Here is a 20,767-nt window from a genome sequence, read left to right as displayed (position 1 = left end):
TCACAAATTAAAAGTATTTATAATTAAAAATTTAATTAAATTTTTTACTATTTATGTTTTAGAAGAAATATTTTATTAATTTAAATATTTTTTATATAGAAATAACCTAATTATAAAATTAAAAATAATATAAAGACTCAATTAAAAATATATAAAAATCTAATTATAAATTTGATAAAACTATAAAATTTAATAAAATAATTAAACCTTAATAAACTTACGAAAGTTTTTAAGCATTTTCTGAAATTACAGATATAAACAAATTTACGTGGATATTGAAAACTAAAATCTATAATATATATTTTTTTGTTCATTAATTTCAGTCATTACTCTAAAAAAGTTTACTTTTTTATAACCATTTAATTTTAATAAGAAATTAATTAGATAATTCGATATTAGTTTTTTCATAAATTAAAAATAAATAATTATTCTTTTTCTTAAAATAATTAATGAAACAAAGTAGAGGGATCAATTATAATATAATTATTCTTTTTCTTAAAATAATTCGATATTAGTCCTTAATACTTGTTAGTGAAGTGGAAGTTTTTGGGCATATTTAGTGAAGTGGGACCAATTATGATATAAATTTATGATGTATGAACACGGATGACATGGATATATATATAAAATATAATTTAATTTTTTAATTATTTTTAACGTTTTTTAATTATATAAAATATTTAAAATATATTTTGTTTCAATAATTAATGATATATATTATTTCTAAACTCATTTCAATAATACATATATGTTAGGAATAAGATTAGACACGCTGACACGTAATGGCATTTAAGTGTGTCCGGAGAAGAATTTTTAATTTTTATAAAGACACAGTTAGACAGAAAACACGCATATCGGACGAGTGTCGACATGTGTCGTGTCTAAAATGTGTCAGACACGCGGACACGACAAATCAAAGAAGTGTCCATACTTCATAGATATAAACCAACTCAGTCAACCTTTTTTTAATCCTAAATTTAAAATTCGAAAAAATTAGTTTTGACCCATTTTCATATATGCGTCGTAGAAATCTAAGTCACAAATCACTATACGCATCTTCCCTTTTCTCTCTCATGCTCCTCCTCCTGTCAATCTCCTTCCGCATGTCGCACCACTATCGCAGCCCACTCTCCCACTTCCCTGCCTCTCCGCCATGCGTCCTCCATCGTAGCCGTTATACATCACGGCTAGCTTGTCTTTGCACTAGTCATCCTCAGCCGCCGCATCATCATCCATCGCAGGAGAACTCCTGACGGTAGACAGCCAACTCCTCGCTGTCGCTCACCATTGGGCATTCTGTCCATACTAGTCCGCGAGGTAACAACCCGTGGCATCCACACCCTTTCCGTCCATGCCCGTGTCCGCACTTTCACCATCCATGCATGCAGCACCGTCAAAGACGTCGTCGGCCACCTTGTATGTAGTCATCATCTTCCTTTTCGTCGTTCCTCCCTTGCATCGCCGTCTTCCATCACGTCGTACCCTCCATCGCTATCAATCTTTTTTTGATGTGATTTGAATTTTTTTTCATGTAATTTGAATTTTTCGATATAATTTATATTTTTTTTCAATATTGTGGATGTTCTTTTTAGTATAATTTAGATATTTTTTGGTATATTGTAAATGTTTTTTCATTCTTTAGTAGAAATGTATTTGGATTCATGATGCAGATGTTTTTTCTATAACGAAAGAAACATCTACAACCCTTTGACAATGAATCTAATGTGATTTGAATCTTTTTTGAAGTGATTTGGGTGTTTTTTCCATAAAATTTGGATATTTTTTTGATATAATATAGTTGTTAGTTTTTTTGTATTTTTTGGATGTTTTTTTCATCTATTAGTAAAAAATATATTGAGGTTTATAATGTGACTATTTCTTTTATAAAAAAAGAAATGTCCACAATCACTTGAAAATAAATTTAATGTTATTTATTTTTTATGTGATTTGAATATTTTTTATGTAATTTGAATGTCTTTTTTCGATATAATTTGAATATATCTTTTTATATATGGTGGATGCTTTATTTTGATGGATCTTGAGATGCAGCCCAAATAATTGAAATAAGAGTTGGTTGAAGACACTAAGTGGCCAATGAGTGTTGGCTCTAATGGTATATCTCCCTTTTTCCACTTCAAAAATCTAGGGTTCAAACCCTAGAGAATGCAATTGAGGAAAAAATGTGATAAAATGTGTGAGAAATGTGTGAGTGTGTTATGTACTGGGGGTTGTTCAATTTATTAGCATACCTAGGATTGGGAATTGTTCAATTCACCGACCAAAAAAAAAAAGAAGACATTAAGTTAACTCCACCCTTTATTGATTATCTAACAGATTTATTTTGATATTCCTCTGGTTGGTAGAGTGTGGGTTGCTTGTGCGAGTAGAGAGAGAGAGAGATTTTAAAAAGTGAGTATGTGATGCCGTGGTGGAAAGAAATAAGTATGAGAGAGAGAGTTTTCAAAAAATGAGTCTGCAACGCCGTGGATGAAAGAAGGGGAAAAAAACAAGTATAGAATAGCTACGGGTAATTTTGAGGGAGCAGGTCGTGTTTGTGGTGGGTTTTTAGTGTTTTTTTTTTTTTATCAAGTTGATTGGACAACCTCCAATCATAGGCATTATACCCATGCATTATACACACTACATGAGTATACTACTAACATGGGTTCTTCTATAATCCTCACTGAGGATTCGAACCCGGGTGTAGCTCCCAGCGAGGCAGAGGATGCTGCCTTTGGTGCAAGGCCTCGGCTGCGTGGTGGGTTTTTAGTTGTTTCGGGTAGGGTATTAGGTTTGGGTCTTTTTTGGGCATTTTTCAAAGGACCACGACAAAAAAAATGAGAGATAGGATTGGAAGTGAGTCGAGCTAAACCAAGCTAAAGTTCGCCTCACAAAAATTGAGCTTGGCTCACAGCTTAGCTTATTAACAATCGAGCCTATTTCTTAAACTCAAGTTTGACTCACCGAAAGCTCATGAGCAGATTCAAACTCACGAGTTGGTTTAAATAACATAATATTAAAAATATAAACTAAATATATATAGAATATGTGTATTAATAATTTAATATATATACTTTTCAACTCGAATCCTCATTATTCACCTCAATAAACCCTACATCTTGATCAACCTTGAAAAACCCTTAACACTTCATGAGCTAAACAACCTTAAGCTCAAATTCAGCTTACATAATCCCAACTACACATTCACATCATTAAACTATAAACTACAACTAAAGTAACCCTAAACATTCATTTAATTCTAACTCTATTATACTTCACCGCATTAATCTCATCACACAATGTGTTTCTAACCCATCGTCTATGAAATACGAACACTTTGCTGAGTTGTTGTGTCTGCGTGTCGAACACATTTTGGACACGACATTCATCGACACTCATCCAACACGCGTGTCTGTTATGTCCAACCGTGTCTTAATAAAAATAAATAAATAATTCTTTTCCAGACACGTTTAGATACACCTAAATACCATCACATGTTAGCGTATTCAGTCTTATTCTTAACATCTATTCTTAAAATAAATTTAGATATAATATATTATTATTTATTAAAACAAAAAATATTTTAAATACTTAATATAATTAAAATAAAACATTAAAAATAATTAAAATAAAACATTAAAAATAATTAAAATTTTAATTTATATTTTAATATCAATAAAATATCAAAATATTATTACGATTTAACTAAAAAATACTTTATATTTTATATGTATGTATGTTTCCGTGTCATGTAAGATTTTAAAATTAGCATATCGACCTGTCTCATATCGTATCGTGTTGTGTTCCGTATCCGTATCTGTGTCAAATAAAATAAATTTTAATTTTTTTAATTTCTCTAGTATTATCGGACAACTAATTTCGACAACTACTAACAATAAATTCTATTTATAAAAGAGGTTCATTTTTCTTCCCATAGTAATCTATTTGCCAAATTGTCCATCCAAACATTCTTTCATTCTTCTGCAAAAATGCATTTACAATTAATTGATGTTGTATATATCGACTTGAATTTAAATATTTCTACCAACTACCAACAATAAATTCCATTTATTAGAAAGGATAAATTAGATAAATAAAATAAAGTGAATTCAATATTAGCCAATTGTTTTGAATGAGATTTGATTGCGTCTATATCTGTTTTAACTTTTAAGCAGCAATAATTTCAAAGTTAAATCGTGTTAGACAAAAATGGTTGATTAGAAAGCATTACCAAACACACAAATCGTGCTGACACGATTTATCTTATCACACACTATATCATAATTTATTGAAAGGTCCAACAATTTAGTTTCGGATAATTCAATGCACATAATTTGTGCTAACTTGACACAATTTAACTTGCATCTTGAGTACAACCAAAATTTTTAAGTATTTTTATAACCGTGTATTCACTATATAGAAAATTCTTACATTTTTTTTTATTTTGCAAAAATGCTAACAATAATAATAAAAAAGTTTTAATTGTATTCGTTATTTCAGTTATACTCGTTGTAAGATACAAAAAAACTTTAAATTTTATAAAAAAAATATTTATAATACTTATAAAAAATACTTATAATAAAATTTTTAAAATTTATAAAAATGTCTTATAATAGTTATAAAAATTTAGTTCTACTCATTACAAGATAAATGCAATGATGTAATGAATACAATACAAATTTTTAAACCTTATAAAAATTATTTAAAAAATTAGATGCACATAATAGCAAGTTAATAAATTGTTGGTAGGCATAACAATGACTTCTCCTAGTTAATGGTTACTTCCTAACACCGTTTACATTTAAAAGACATTAGATGTAACCAAATCTCATTTAGGGTAATTGGATATTAAGGCCACTTTATTTTATTTATATAATTTACCCTATCAAAGAGGTTCATTTTTTCTCTTATCCCCCTATTTGCAAAACCAAAGCTTAGGATTAAGGAGTCAATCTTTTTCAATCAATATTTCTTAATTTTTTAAAATTATTTTATTTATTTTAAATTTTAAATTATAAATTTTTAATCCTAAACACTAAATTATAAATTCTAAAATTGTTTAAAAAATAGAATTTTTATAATTAAAAGCTAAAAATTAGTTAATATAATAAAAAAATAAACAAAAATACAAGAATTTAAATTAAGTAAAAAAATATTAAAGTTGAAATAAAAAATAAAAATAATAGACTAAAATTGAATAAAAAAAAACATTCTACTTTTTACCCAATTTCTTGATGCAATAAGAAAGGACTCATCAACCTAATTTGTCAACGCTATAGTTTGGAAATTGAATCGAATGAGCTCTCTTCAACCTTCTACCCAATTATCGATTCAACAAGAGAGGGACTTACTCATCCTTACTTGTCCATATCATGATTTCATCAAAAAATTAAAGGGGAGTTTTCACACCTCTACTCTAATCACTGAATATGTCACGACTATAATAATTTATGAGATATTTATAACCTCTTATTAGATTAAAAAAAAAATTCTAAACCCACAAAGATAAAGCCTGTATAATTAGTAACTAAATAAATAAAATCAAAATACATCAAATTAAATTGAACATTTCAAAAATATAAACTAATAACTTTTAAATAATACTTGAACTTTTCATATCACAAACATTTGAATCACGTATCATTCTCCTCTTCTACAAAAAAGATTCATCATCAAATTTTATAATTGAAAAAAATAGTGTATGAAAAAAAACAAATACAAGGAAGATAAGTTTTATTTATTTTTTTTTGTTTTTATTTTTTTGCATGGTATGTTTTTTTATTTTTTTAAATAATAAAATCAATAAAAATGACAAAACAATAATGAAACACAAAGTAAAAAAATTAAGAACGACAAGAAGATGAAAAAGGATGTGAGAGAAGATATTGGAATTTTTTTTTCAGGGTATATAAAGAACAAATATAGATTAATAAGAATTAATCTAATACCTGAAATTTGATACCAAATAATAAGAAAAAAGAGGATAAACAAAAAAACAAGACTTCCAATGGAATAAAAAAATATATTAAAATTAAAATAGAAAATAAAAGGGATATATTGAAATTGAATAAAAAAGAATCACTTTACTTTTTATCCAATTTATTGACGCAATAAGAAATGAACTCTTCAGCCTAACTTATTCATACCATAATTTGGGAATCGAATAAAATGACTCTTCAACTTTCTAACCAATTCTCCGATGCAACAAGAAAGAAATTCACTCGACCTCACTTGTCCACGTCATGATTTTATCACAAAATTAAAAGAAGGCTTTTCACACCTCTAATCATTAAAGATGTCAAGACTATAATAATTTTTTGGTGGCTGTCAAGATTATAATAATTTAAGAGGTATTTATAATTTTTTATTAAGTTAAAACTAAAAAAATCCTAAGCTCATAAAGATAAAATCTAATTAATAACTAAGTAAACAAAATCAAAATACATCAAATTAAATTAAACATTCTAAAAATATAAACTAATAACTTTTAAATAATATTTAAATTTTTTATATCATAGACATTTGAAACACGTATAATGTTAGCATACTAAATGTTAGTTCCGGATATTTTCTCTTTGGAAAATTGTCAATCCTAGTTTTCTTTTATTTTTCCACGAAAATGCATTTAAAATTCCAGAAAAGAAAAAAACCTATATAAAGAACCCATTTATGTTCTTGAACTTTGCTACTTTCCTTCTGCAGTTTTAAAAGTGTCAAAACATGTATGTATTAGTATAGCGTTAGATTTTTAGTTTATATAGTTTCATATTCCAAAAGTAAAAATAACAGAAACTGTTTCCCTGCTCACTATTATTTTTATTTGTTTTATTGTTGACAACAAATATTTAATTTTAATGTATTAATTGTGTAAAATATTTTACGTTTCATCCAATTAAATTAATGATTACTACGTTGTAAGAGTGCAAAATTATTTTTATTTGACATAATAATAATAATGTGTTTATGCATAAAACATGTTTACATTAACGAATTCTTAATTATTCTTTTGTTTAACATACATGCTTTAATACGTACATTTGTTTGCAGAGAAATCATTATGATGGCACCGATTACTGCTGCTTCAGCGTGTGCATTTCACACTGTTAAATTACCATCACAAAACTATACTACAAAAGAGGGCATCAAACGTGGCACTAACCTAGGACAAGGACATGGACTTGGAGTGAAGCGTGCTTTTTGTGGTGGCTTACAAATTAAGGCAAATGCCCGAAATTATAATGATGATGCTAAGATTTCCAGACTTGCTAGCATATCTTCTAGTCGTCAAAACTTTACCATCAGATCATATGAAGTTGATGCTAACGGAGTAGCATCTGTTGAGACTTTGATGAACTATTTTCAGGTTTGAACTTACTGATCACTATTATTCTTAACGGAGTTCTTGAAAACAAATTAAGACATGGTTGATAAAGTAAACAATTTGATCTCAATTTTATATTCATGAAATTCGTAATCTTTGTTTGTTATTATATTATTTACAAAGCACACAAATGAAAAAAATTTTATATAATTCGTGTAATATCTATTTTAATAGATTTGCTCACATATATTGACATCCAATCTTGTGTTGTATATTAAAGGTTTAATTATTTGATCTGTTCGTATAATTTTATCGAATTTTTAATTAAATTCTTATATATTTTTTTAATTAAGTCCTTATACTATATCAGATTTTGTAAGTAAGTCCTACCGTGATAAAAATATTGAAATTAACGGAATTTCCTATTAAATTATACAGAATATTCAATAAAGTATTAGACATATTCGATTTGTTTAATGAAATATTCTGTTAATTTTATCGTTTTTGTTACCGTAAAGACTTAATTACAAAATCTAATATGATATAAAGACTCAATCTAAAAATCAAAAAGTATAGAAATCTAATTAAAAATTCATTAAAACTATATGTAAATGCTATATATATTTAAGAGAACAGAATCTAGTTTAAAGGGAAGGCTAGTAACAAACTTATAACTCCCTTAATTATGACTAACTTAACTAACCTTTATCATTCACATGTATATCTGGAGATAGAAACTCAAGTACAGTCGACTTCACGTGAAGTTGATAGCTGAGAGCCGTTAGATAAAAATTTAATCAAATCAGTCAAACCATCTAACGACTTTCAACTATCAACTTCACATGAAATCGGCTGCACCTGAGTTTACTCCATATCCGTAACATACAATAATACTGTTATCTCATTTCGCTCTATTATTTGTTTCATAGAGCTCTATGATTGATCACGGTAAGACACTTGGGATCCACAATAATAATTTAAATGGTTCTACGAACGAAATGATCAAAAGGAACTTAGTATGGGTATATAGTGAAATGCAGCTTTCCACTTATCGTTATCCTAAATGGTAAGTCTTCCTACATATTTATAATTTTAATCATATTGATATCTTTTCGATGAATAATGATGACTCCATAACATATATATCACTGGATTTGGTTGAGTAGTTTATCGGAGGTCGATTGATTTTTTACTATGAAACATGATTGCTATACATTCATCATAAATTATCATTATTAGGTATTTAATTTTAAGAGTAATAAGATAAAAGAATTTACTCTATCACATAACCTCAAATGACTTTGTTATAAATATTTATTAATAATTTATTATTCAATTAATACATTAGTGTAAGAGTTATAATTTACATCGAGAATATCTAATAATTTTTTCAAATTTTCTATTCAAAATTAATTTATGAATATATTAGTTTTGTTAAAGTGAAAATTATTTCTACACATAGGATATAACATGTAATCATAGTACTATGTGAACAATAAATCTGTTTATTAGTTTCGCTTTTAGCTATATGTTGACAAATTAGGGCAATATTATATGATTAAGTTATTTTAATAATTAAGTTTAAATTAAATTAGTTTAATATTTTATTAATTAACACAATAAAAATCAATTAAAAAACAAAAAAGAGACACATAAAAAAAAGATTTAATTAAACATAATTATAAAATAATTTATTCACCTAATATTTTTATACAAATTAAATAGCAACATATTGCTTTCTTAAGTAATTATAAAAGTCTATGTACTATATATTATCTCTCTATATTAAGCCTTATGGAATTTTTTTAGGTCTGGTCTTCGTTGAACTCTTATAGTTTCTTTTGGGATGTTATTGTCATATTTTCTCATTTAATTTCTTTTAATTTGTTTTTGACATTTATCCGGAAAAAAAATTCTTGCAATCTTCCTTATGTTTCATGAATATAAAGGGCGGAATATATATTTATTTGTATTATATAGGGATGATATAGTTGAAGTGGAAACTTGGTTATCTTCAGAAGGAAAGAATGCTTTGCGCTTAAATTGGAGTGTGCGAGATTTCAAAACAAATCAAGTGTTGAATAGAGCCTCAAGGTATATAAATCAATTACTTTTAAACATTTTCTTCCTCACTTTCCAACAATCATACTCAAACCTAAAATAAAAAATTGATCTTCTTGTTGGGAGAAAAAAAAGGAAATATGACATTATTTTTGTCTTTGTCGAAAATAAACTTTAACAGAAAAAATTGAATGGAAATTATATTTATAAATAGTATGTATACATAAAGATAAATAATATTATACATGTTTGTGTGAATAGTATTATACTAGACTTGTTTTATAAATAGTAATTTACATACACTAATATTTAAGGTACAAGACTAAAATCCGACAAAAACTTCATGCCAAAATTCTGAAAAAAAAATATTCTTAAAATAATTATGCATATAATATCTTTTTAATTTTACACTTTTACATACACGAATGTCCTTTTTTTTTCAGGATTAATAGAGATGTTATTAAAAAAATTATTATATAAACTCTCATATTTGATAATTTTTGGACACTATTCAACTCGTACCTAAAAATTAACTTACAGTTATGGGTAAAAAAGAAAAAAAAAAGAAATTAACAAATAAAATAATCTAAATCTTAAATTTTAAATTCAATAATTGATATAAAATATAATAAATAAAAAATTAAGACTTGTTTAGATCGTTAAATTAAAGGCAACTGTTTGTTTGATTTAGAAATCATCATTAAGTGCAATTATTTAATTTGTTCAAATAATCAAACTTGGTAACTTATTTGGAATTGTTAGATAACTTAGTTAATTAACACAGTAATTATTAAAAAAAAAAAATATGAGGAGCCAATGGAATATTTGTACAATGTGTATAATGGAGGTTTATGGAGTATTAAAGATATAACCATTAGTGTTACCTTTCTTTATCAGTTAAAATTTTTGGGATGAGTGGTATCATGACATGGTATTAGAGCGTTATATCCGAAAGGTCAAGAGTTTGATTCTTGATGAACCCCAAAAATACTCGGATTGTTATTTTAGATAGTATGAGAAATGTTTATTTTGTAACTCAATACACATTGTACAAATAGTACATTGTCTCCTTAGCGAGACTCTTAGAAAAATAATCTTTCTCCCAACTAATTTGGATTTTAATACTGGCTATGCAGTGTTTGTGTCTTGATGAACAAATTGACAAGAAAATTATTCAAAATGCCAGAAGAAGTCAGAAGGGAATTTGAGTCCCATATTGTAAATTTTAGAATGATTATAGAAGGTGAAGACAAAAAAATACCTAAAGTTGATGACACTACAGCAGATTATATTTGTACTGGTTTAACGGTATGCATGTTTCTTTTTCTTATAAATAATTGTTTATTATTGATTAATTTTTTAAATTTATATTATGTAATATGTGCGTGTTAATTTTCAGCCAAAATGGAGTGATATAGATATACATTTTCATGTCAATAATGCGAAGTATATTAGTTGGATCTTAGAGGTAATTAATTTCTTTTTCATTAGAATTCAACTGGACAACTAATTTTTTTTATTTAATATTAACTAACTTTTTTAAAATAATTTTTTATTCTAAATTCTAAATTCTAAATTTTAGATTCTAAACTGTAAATGTTAAATTTCAAGAAAAATAAAAATAAAAAATTAATTTTAACTAATTAAAAATTAATTTGTATATTTATTTGTATTTTTAGGATATGCATTTTGTTCTGATTTGGCTTTATTATTTAATTAGATACAACATGGTATTTACTTTTAATTTGAAATATGCAGAGTATTCCACAATCAATCTTGTTGAATTATGAGTTATCTGCCATGAGTTTGAAATTCAAGAGGGAGTGTAAAATAGACAGCAAGTTACAGTCTCTAGCTGAAGTTTGTAGTGACGATAATAATAGTAAGAATAACGTTGAGTACAATCATATGCTTCGATCTGAAGATGGTGTTGAGATTTTGAGGGGAAGGACTCAGTGGAGACCCAAACCTACTAACAACTTTGACAATTTTAATCATGTTCCAGAAGCTTCCATTAAAGACTTCTAATTGAGACCTGGGAGTTGCATTAGTCTCTATTTATTTTGTGGGGAGGGTTGGTTGTTAATTCCGATGGTTATTAATAATAAATTATAGCTAATTATTTTTAGGTGAATTATATGTTAAAAATATAAGTTTATAGATTTTTATTTTTATGGGATGAAAGAAAGATTAAAAAAATTGGGACTCACATTTTAAACAATAATAAAATAATAAAAATAAATTATACTTTTTTTACACAATTTTAATTTGTATAATAGAGTATTTCTTGTTTTTATAATTATTCATTAATTCTTTTAGATATCTTAATTATGCAAGTTGCTTACGTATAATTCTTAATTATAGATTGTGTTTTTAATTGTTTTATACCGTCTAGAAGATATATCTATATATAAGAGTTTAAGAAGATAATAATTTTTTTCAATTAATATCAATTAAATTTTTTTTACCTTAATTAGATTTTTGTTCGGTGGTCGGTTACCGGACAATTCAGGTGGATGTTTGAGGGGGGTGAGAATGCTTCAATCGTGATCGTGCTGGGTTCGGACCTGTCGGGTAGTCGAGCTCTCGTTGTGGGGAGGAAAGAGGGGGTGCCACCTGCAAAGACACTCCGACGCTCTAGTCAGCTAGTGTGCAGGCGGAGAAATGGTTAGGTGGAAAAGTGTGACGTACCTCGAGGGAAAGGCAAGTTCTTCTCTATTTATACCGTGTCAGAGGTGGGCCCTGAGGGGACAGGCCCATTTTCCCCGAAGCTTCCTCAACTGTGTTGAGAGAATGGCGGGGACGCGTGTCCTAGCATCGTGGCGTGTGTTGAGGACTCGGTCGCTCGGGTTGGGTTCTCGATGGGTCGGGCCGATCCGTTCGTGGCCTGGGCCGGACCGTAACAGTGCCCCCACGCACTAGCAATCAGCCGTATAGGCTGTTGGCGGCGAGTCGCTTCTGTCTTTATAGTCGCTAGGTCGGTCGTTCGTGTGGAAGACGCGCTACCCGCATGCGTGCCCGTTCGCGATTCGGGGCGTTCATTCGTTGCCTCGTTTCTTGCGCGGGACATTAAATGCTCATAAAGGATTGAAAAACCCCGTGTGTAAAGACTATTTTGCCCCCAAGCCTTTCGCGCTTCCTCTAAGGCAGTTTTAAACAGTTTCGCATTTTTCTCTTCCCTACTTGCTTCTTCTGATCATTTTGCTCTTCCTTCTTCTTGCATTCCCCATCGTCCAGAAGTTCTTTCCGTCGTTCCAGCGTGTTTCGTTCTTGCCCGAATTTTTCTGATAATCCAGGTAACCACCATTTTCCTTATGCCTCAATGGTTCTTTGCATGTTCATTATAGGCATTTTTTGTGTGCTTGTTTTTACTTTTGTGCATAGACGCACTTTCTTTCCATCGACTATGGTGTGTCATGGGGGGTATTGTTCTGGCCTTGGTTTTGTTTGGTCTCCCTTTTAGCTATACTTAGTTTGGGTTGTGGGGTAGATGGCATGTGGGTTTTTGGGTTTTTCCTGGCTTCCGACCTCATGGACTAACCGAGCGGTGCCCCCACTGTAGGTATGCCTCGTGTCGTTAGCCGGGCTTCTAATTCCGCCGTGGGTTATGACCCATATGCCTGGGTTGTTTCCGACCTCAGGGACTCCCACAATCAGATGGGTGAGGAGGAGCTCACGGAATTTCGTCAGGCTGAGTACCTTTGGAGGGGTACCGACGAGGAGGCTAATTACGACGTTTATGTCCCTGCTCCCCACGAGCGGCTGTATGAGATTAATTTCAACGCCCCCCGGGTTGCCGATTGGATCTGGTTTTACAAGGCCATGTTCACCCAGGTTGGGGTTCGCATCCCTTTTTCTCCCTTCCAGATGATCCTCCTTAATCGGATCTCGGTGGCGCCATCCCAGTTGCATCCGAACAGTTGGGCTTCTATCCACTGCTTCGTGATGGTATGCGAGTACTTAGAGCTGCCGATCTCCGTCGACGTCTTCCTCTATTTCTTTAATCTAACAAACCCTTCGAAGGAGGGGAAACATAAGAAAGGGTTCATGTCCTTCCGGTCTGCCCAAGGCCGGAGGATTTTCGGCTTGTTTGAGGACTCCTACCACGGGTTCAAGGACAAGTATTTTAAGGTCCGTCCAGTTAAGGGTCGTCACCCTTTTTGGTTGTCCTTAGAAAAGGAGCGCCTTATCCCGACATACTGGAGCTTCGGGGCGGGGTCTAATCCTTTTATCAAGGTTACTTATAAAGGGATGTCGGCTGTGGATCGACGGATAGCCGACATACTGTGGGCAGTTCTTGGGAAAAATAATGTGAATCCTCATCTCCTAATGGGTAACCGGGAGGCCGCCCGAGATTATATTCGTGAGTTGCTCTTGTCGTGTAGCCGTTTGCATGACTGTTTACTCTCGCTTTCACTAACTTGTTCATTTTTCATTTCTTGTTTGTAGTGGGACTTTCTGCCGAAGTAACCGGCATGGAGAACTTGTTCCAAACCTTCCTTCAGGAGGATGATGGTGGGGAGACTGGAGGACAATCAGCGGCGGTTCCTGCTGGCGGAGCGGTCCAGACGGCACCCCCTCCTCCCGACGTCGTCATGACCACGAATGTTGCCACTCCGACGTCCGCGTCCCCAATCCCTCAAGAAGTACCTATTCCTGGGCATTCGTCTTCTTCACGTCGGGAGGAGGAGGAAGAGCTGTCTGTCATCCCCACTCCCAAGAGACAGAGGTCGCAGTCTAGTCCCGAGGGGGTCTTGACTGTCATGGAAAGGAAATTTGATGCCGGGGCGTTCATAGATGCTCAGTTGCTTCCGGGCACAGAGGAACATTTCCATGGCACTGACCTCTCGGGGCAGGCTCGGTGGATGTACCGCACCCTCTTTCGCGGCGCGGCCATAGCCCGGAAGGCTGAGTTTGAACTTTCGGGTATGGCCTCGCTTCGTCAGAAGCTTGAGTCTGCAGTCGCTGCCAACAATAAGTGCAAGACTCAAGTTGAAACGCTTCAAGGGCGGTTGGTCGAGGCGGGGAATAAACTCGAGGCCGCCGAGAAAAAGACTGCGTCGGCAGAGGAGAAGTCAAAAACTGCCGACGCATCTGTATCTCGTCTGACGGAGCAAGAGATGACCTTGAAGAGCCAGCTGAGTGCCGCGCAAGGTCGGGTGTCCGCTTTGGAGAAAGAACGGGATGAGGCGGTTGCAACTGCTAAGGCTGCTCGGGACGAGGCCGAGATGTTCAAGCAGAGGCATAAGGAGGTTAAGGAGCAGGGCAAGAATGCGATTTTCATGACTGAAGATGCCCTCAAAGCTCAAGTGAAGGTTGTTGCTCCCGACTTCGATGTGTCGGCGATTGGCGTTTTCAAGACCATCAAGGATGGGAAGATTGTCGACATGCCGAAGAAATGATATTTGTAATACCGAATTCTTCTTTTTGTTGAGCCGTTGTATCGAAACTTTTTGTGCCCGTTAGTGGGTTTGTTGGTTTGTTTGCACGCTTGTTTGATTGCTTGTTTTATTTTTGTCTGTTGGTTTACTCACATTTGCCGTTATGGCGTTTTTTCTTGTTATGGCCGTTTATTATGCTTTTGGCCTGAAGGGCTCCCGGGGTGATCAGTCCCGGGGCCGCGTATCCTTGTTTGCATAGTGGTCGCTCAAAAAAGTTAAACACAATAAGAAAACATAGGCAAACATAGCATGTGGCAATTGAACAGATCTAATCACTGTAACAAGGATATCGAGGTGCTATTACAGAGTAAGTGGCTTAGGAATAAAACCTTCTTAAGTTATCTGCGTTCCATGTCCTCGGGATCTCCTTGTCGTTGAGTCTTTCCAGCTTGTATGCGCCCTTACCGATCACCTCTTTGACTCTGTATGGTCCTTCCCAGTTTGCTGCTAGTTTGCCTTCTCCCGGGGTCGTCGGGCCGACGTCATTACGCCTTAGGATGAGGTCGTTTTCTTCGAATTTTCTTTCGAGTGCTTTGGCGTTGTAGCGCAAGGCCATTCTTTTCTTTAGCGCTGTTTCAGCCAGGTGGGCCATTTCCCTGGCTTCATCTATCAGGTCCTTCTCTACAGCTTCCTCTACTCCCTTCAAGAGTAGTCGTGGGCTCGGCTCCCCGATTTCTACGGGTATTACCGCATCTAGCCCATACGTTAGTCGAAAGGGGGTCTCTTTAGTGGAGGATTGCTCGGTTGTACGGTAGGACCAGAGGACCGAGGCGAGCTCGTCGGCCCAAGCGCCCTTCTTGTTGTCCAGCCGCTTCTTGAGTCCTAGCAGAATGATCTTGTTTGCGGACTCGACCTGCCTGTTTGTTTGTGGATGTTCCACCGAGGAGAACCTCTGCTTTATGCCCAGGCCGGTGAGGAATTCTGTGAATTTCTCGTCGGTAAACTGTGTCCCGTTTTCCGAGATGACGGTTTTCGGGATACCGAATCGTGTTATAACCTGCCTCCACATGAATTTCCTACAATTGGACAAGGATATGCTGGCCAGTGGCTCGGCCTCTATCCATTTTGTGTAGTAGTCAATAGCGACTATAAGGTACTTGACTTGCCCGGGGCCAACGGGGAAAGGTCCTAAGAGGTCGACTCCCCATTGTGAGAATGGCCAGGAGGACGTTAGCAAGCTGAGCTCAGAGGCTGGTGCTCTGTGGAAGTTGGCATTTTCTTGGCACTTGACACACTTCCTAACAAATTCTTTGGAGTCAGCCATCATCGACGGCCAATAGTATCCGGCTCGGATTAATTTTCTTGCTAAGGCTTTGCCTCCTATGTGGTGGCCGCAGCACCCTTCATGGATTTCCCTGAGGACGTAATCCGTCTGGTCGGGTGCAAACATTTCAGCAGGGGCTGGTTGAATCCTTTCCTGAACAACTGACCTTGGATGATCGCGTATCTGGCTGCTTCCCTTCTCAATTTCTTAGCATCCTTTTCGTTGCCGGGAAGTTTGCCGTTCTCCAAGAAGTCGGCGATCGGATCCAACCACGAGGGGTTTAGCTTCGAGATGTGTAGGGTGATTGCCGGTTCCTTCATCATTCCTTGGATTAGAGATCGGTTGCCTTCTCCCGGTTTTGTGCTAGCTAATTTCGACAAGAGGTCTGCTCGTGTATTCCTTTCTCTCGGAACATGGTGGATCGTGACTTTCTCAAACTTTCGGCTCAAATCCTTGACTTTTTCCAAGTATTTTTGTAATAGCGAGTCCCTGGCTTGGTAGCTCCCGTTCACTTGGGAGGTGACGACCTATGAATCGTTGCATATCTCCAACCTTGTTGCCCCGACTTCCGCCGCTAGGGTTAGGCCTCCTATAAGGGCTTCATATTCCACTTGGTTGTTTGAAACGGGAAATTCGAACTTAATCGACTGTTCGTACACGACCCCGACCAGGCTCTCTAGGATGATCCCGGCGCCCCCGAACGTCTGGTTAGAGGCCCCGTCCACATGGAGCCTCCACCGTGTGCCTGTTTCTTCGGTTGGTTCTCCCGTCACCTCTACCAGGAAGTCCGCCATCGCTTGCGCCTTGATTGCTTGTCGAGGCTCGTACCGTATGTCGTACTGGGAGAGTTCAATGGACCACGTCATCATCCTTCCGGCCAAACCCGGTTTCTGGAGTACTTGCCGGATTCCTTGGTCCGTCCTTACGACGATCTGGTGACTTTGGAAGTACTGTTTTAGCCTCCTCGAAGTGGTCAAGAGTGCCAGAGCTAGCTTTTCCAGTTTGCTGTACCTTAGTTCTGCCCCTTGTAGCGCCCTGCTCATGAAATAGATCGGCTGTTGAGCCCTTCCTTCCTCTCGTACTAGAACCGCGGCCAGGGCTTCCCCTGTTATAGCGAGGTATAAGTATAGTGGCTCCCCGTCCTTTGGCTTTCCAAGCACAGGGGGTGCCGCCAGGATTTCTTTGAAGTGTTTAAAGGCTTCCTCACATGCGGGCGTCCATTCGAACGCTATTCCTTTCTTCATGAGGTTAAAGAAGGGCAAGGCCTTTGTTGCCGTTGCTCCGAGAAATCGGGATAACGAGGTCAGCCGTCCTGCCAACCTCTGGACGTCCTTGATACAACCTGGGCTCTTCATCTGGAGTATCACTTGGCATTTCTCCGGGTTGGCTTCTACCCCCCTCTAGGTTATCATGAATCCTAGGAATTTTCCAACTTCCATGGCAAAGGCACACTTCATGGGATTGAGCCTCATTCCGTATTGTCGGAGAGATCCGAACACACTTCTTAAGTCATTCAGAAGGTCCTCGGGTTGTGCAGTTTTTGCGAGTATGTCATCTACATAAACCTCCACTGTCTTGCCTATGAGGTCGCCAAATATTTTGCTCATCAGCCTTTGGTATGTTGCTCCTGCATTTTTCAGGCCGAATGGCATTACCCTGTAGCAGAATGTTCCTCCTGGCGTTATAAATGTTGTTTTAGCCTCGTCGGGCCGGTGCATCGGTATCTGGTTGTAGCCGGAGTAGGCATCCATGAAGCTCAGATACCGGTAGCCCGCTGCCGCGTCGACGAGCGCATCTATGTTTAGAAGGGGGAAGCAGTCTTTAAGGCATGCCTTGTTGAGGTCGGAGTAGTCTACGCACATTCTCCATTTACCGTTGTGCTTCTTTACTAGCACTACGTTCGAGAGCCAGGTCGAATAGTCTAGTTCCCGTATGAAGCCGGCTTCAAGGAGGCTGGCCGTCTGCCTGGCCACCTCCTCCGCCCTTTCGCACGACATCTTTCTCCTCCTCTGAGCCACCGGATGGGCTTCTACTTTGACGGCCAGGTGATGTGACATGACTTCGGGGTCTATGCCCGGCATGTCGGCCGGTGTCCAGGCGAACAAGTCGCCATTGGCCTTGATCATTTCTACCAAGGGTTCCTTCAGTTCTTGCGGAAGATTTCTATTGACAAAGGTGAACTTGTCCTCCCTGTCACCGATCCTAAACTTCTCCAAGTCCCCCTCCGGTTCTGGTCTGGGTTTGTCATCCACCCTGGCGTCCAAGTCAGCCAGGAACACCCCTGACGCCTCTTTGGATTTCTTCCTTAGGGAGAGGCTGGCGTTGTCGCAAGCGACCGCCGTCTCCAGGTCTCCCCTTATGGACCCTACAGATCCGTCGTCGGCAACAAACTTCATGACTAGTAGCTTTGTGTTGATTATTGCCTCAATATCGTTAATCGTCTTTCTTCCCAAAATGATGTTGTAGGCCTTAGAATCTCGGAGAACCACGAATTCAGCCATTGCCGATCTTCGACCTTGGACCTGTCCCACGGAGATCGGCAGAGATATTATTCCATCTGACTTGATGAAGTGGTCGCCCAATCCGATGACCACGTGCTGATGAGTCGATAGGTCAGCATCCTTTAACCCCAGGGCGTCGAACACGTTGCGAAACATAATGTTGGAGTCTGTCCTCGTGTCAACAAGGATCCGCTTTACGAGCCCTGTTCCTACTCTGGCCGTAATGACCATTGGTGGATTTTCGGGGGCTTCGTCGAACCACTGATCTTCTGGGCCGAATGAGATAGATGGGGGCTTCTTGGAGCTTCGCATTGGCACGGAGGAGACCGCCAGGACCTTGGCATCTTTCTTGTGTGCCGATCTTGACCTAGGTGCCACGTTTTTGGCGGTCACTACGTTTATCACGGTGAGACCGTGGTCTTTGTCTTCTGGCTCTTGTCGTCGCTTTGTCGACCGGGTCTTTCCTTCTTTGTCCTGGTCCCTATGCCGCCTCCTCGGCTCCCTTATAAGATGGGAGAATTCTGAAAGTTTACCGTCCCTGATGGCTTGCTCTAATACATCCCTTAGGTCAAAACAGTCTTGTGTTTGATGTCCATAGCCCTTGTGGTAGTCACAGTAAAGGCTCTTGTTTCCACCCGTACGGTCCTTGAGTGGTCGGGGCTTCGACAAGATCCCTCTCTCGGCTATTTGTTGGTAAACTTCCACGATGGGGAGGGTGAGTGGGGTGTAGTTTGTGAACTTCCCGATTCGGGGAAATAGTCTGGGTGCTTTGCCCGGCCCACCCTCTTTGGCCTGCTCTTTCTGCCTCTCCCCGACCACCTGTTGCCTTGGTTGATTGTAGCCGTAGTGCCGATTATTGGCGGCTACGACCTGACTAACTTCCTCGTCATTTATATATTCCTTAGCGACCATTTGAATTTCGTGCATCATCCAAACCAGTTTCGTGGTGAGGTGTTTTCGGAAGTCTTCGTTGAGTAGGTCGTTCGTCAGACAGAGGCTGGCCACAGAGTCGGTTAGGCCGTCAATTTTCAGGCATTCGTCGTTGAACTGATCCAGGTATTTCCTGGTCGGCTCTCCTTGTCTCTGGGTTATCCCCAGAAGGTTGATTGGGTGCTTTGCCTTTGCTATTCGTGTTGTGAATTAAGCTAGGAAGGCACGACTGATGTCCGAAAACCCATGGATGGACTCTTGCGGGAGGCCGTTAAACCATCTGATCGCGGGTCCTGCCAGAGTCACCGGGAAGGCTCGGCATCTCACCTCGTCCCCTACTCCCTCCAGATTCATTCTAGCTTCGAAGGCCGTGAGATGTTCCAGAGGGTCTTGAGTTCCATCGTACCTCATGTCCGTTGGTTTGTCGAAGTGCTTCGGCAACCAGACTTCGAGGATGGATCGGTGGAACGGGGTGACGCCCATTATCACGGGTTGCCGTGTCCTCTCGGACCTCTCTTCCCCGTCTTCGCGACCTCGTACCGTGCGACGCGTTTCCTTGCCTCGGGAGTAGATGATTGTGTCATTTCGTCTTCTCGGGATGGGTGACTCTTCACGAGTACTCTCTGCTTCCGTTCGGGATGCGGAGGCGCGTTGGTGCGCGAAATTGTGATCACTACAATACTTTTTCACAACTCTCATAATCCCCGGTCATGAACCCCAAAGACTTGGTGGCTCAATACCATGGCATTACACAACTTCGCACAACTAACCAGCAAGTGCACTGGGTCGTCCAAGTAATAAACCTTACGCGAGTAAGGGTCGATCCCACGGAGATTGTTAGTATGAAGCAAGCTATGGTCATCTTGTAAATCTTAGTCAGGCAAACTCAAATGGTAATGGTGATGAACGAAAATAACACAAAGGTAAAGATAGAGATACTTATGTAATTCATTGGTAGGAACTTCAGATAAGCGCATGAAGATGCCTTCCCTTCCGTCTCTCTGCTTTCCTACTGTCTTCATCCAATCCTTCTTATTCCTTTCCATGGCAAGCTTGTGTAGGGTTTCACCGTTGTCAATGGCTACCTCCCATCCTCTCAGTGAAAATGATTGCATATGCTCTGTCACAGCACGCGAAATTCAGCTGTCGGTTCTCGGTCAGGCCAGAATAGAATCCAATGATTCTTTTGCGTCTGTCACTAACGCCCCGCCTGCTAGGAGTTTGAAGCACGTCACAGCCATTCAGTCAT

Source organism: Arachis duranensis, chromosome 2 (genome assembly GCF_000817695.3).
Source record: "Arachis duranensis cultivar V14167 chromosome 2, aradu.V14167.gnm2.J7QH, whole genome shotgun sequence".
Taxonomy (NCBI): Eukaryota; Viridiplantae; Streptophyta; class Magnoliopsida; order Fabales; family Fabaceae; genus Arachis; species Arachis duranensis.
The sequence above is the reverse complement of the archived record's forward strand: the minus strand, read 5'-3'. Positions refer to the sequence as shown.